Below are 1,080 nucleotides of genomic sequence, written 5' to 3'. Positions count from 1 at the left end.
CTGAGGGCTGTCCAGCCTCGGCCCAGGCTGCCCAGGGCAGCGGTGAAGTCGCCATGCCTGGAGGGGTCTTCAAAGCTCTGTAGATGTGATGTTGAGGGCCATGGTTTGGTGGTGTCCTGGCAGTGCTGGGGTCATGGATGGGCTTGGTCTTAAAGATCCCTTCCAAGCAAAACCATTCTGTGATTCCATTTTACTGTGCACAAGGACAGCTGCCTGTAGACATTGTGTATCAGGTAGGGATACATACAGCACCTTCTAATCTAGCCTGGCCATTCCATTCCATTCCATTCCTACCCTATTTCTATTCTATTTCTTTTCTATTCTATTTCTTTTCCATCCCACTCCATTCCATTCTGTCCCATTCCTTTTCTATCCTATTTCTATTCTATTTCTTTTCTATTCTATTTCTTTTCCATCCCACTCCATTCCATTCTGTCCCATTCCTTTTCTATCCCATTCCCTTTCTACCCTATTTCTTTTCCATTCCATTCCTTTTGTACCCTATTTCTGTTCTATTTCTTTCCTCTCTATTTCTTTTCCATTCCGTGTAGTGAGGGGGGTTTTGGTCTCTTCTCCCTAGTCTCAGGTGATAGGAGAGGAAAGGGCCTGGGATTGTGGCAGGGAAGGGTTAGGCTGGAGATGGGGAGCGATTTCTCTGCCGCAGGGGTGGTCAGGCACCGGCAGGGGCTGCCCGGGGGGGTGGCGGAGTCCCCGTACCCGGAGGCGCTGAGGAGCCGTGCGGCGGGACACGGTCCGGCGAGCAGGGCGATGTTTTGTTGAGGGTCGGCCTCCGAGGCTCCGGAGTGGCCTCTGCCGTGGGCGTGCCCTGCTCCGGGGGCGTGCCCTGCTCCGGGGGCGTGCCCTGCTCCGGGGGCGTGCCCTGCTCCGGGGGCGTGCCCTGCTCCGGGGGCGTGCCCTGCTCCGGGGGCGTGCCCTGCTCCGGGGGCGTGCCCTGCTCCGGGGGCGTGCCCTGCTCCGGGGGCGTGCCCTGCTCCGGGGGCGTGCCCTGCTCCGGGGGCGTGCCCTGCTCCGGGGGCGTGCCCTGCTCCGGGGGCGTGCTCCGCCCGGCCCCGCCCGCGC

The sequence above is a fragment of the Dryobates pubescens genome, chromosome 32 (genome assembly GCF_014839835.1).
Source record: "Dryobates pubescens isolate bDryPub1 chromosome 32, bDryPub1.pri, whole genome shotgun sequence".
NCBI classification, from domain to species: domain Eukaryota; kingdom Metazoa; phylum Chordata; class Aves; order Piciformes; family Picidae; genus Dryobates; species Dryobates pubescens.
Note: the sequence above shows the minus strand (reverse complement) of the source record.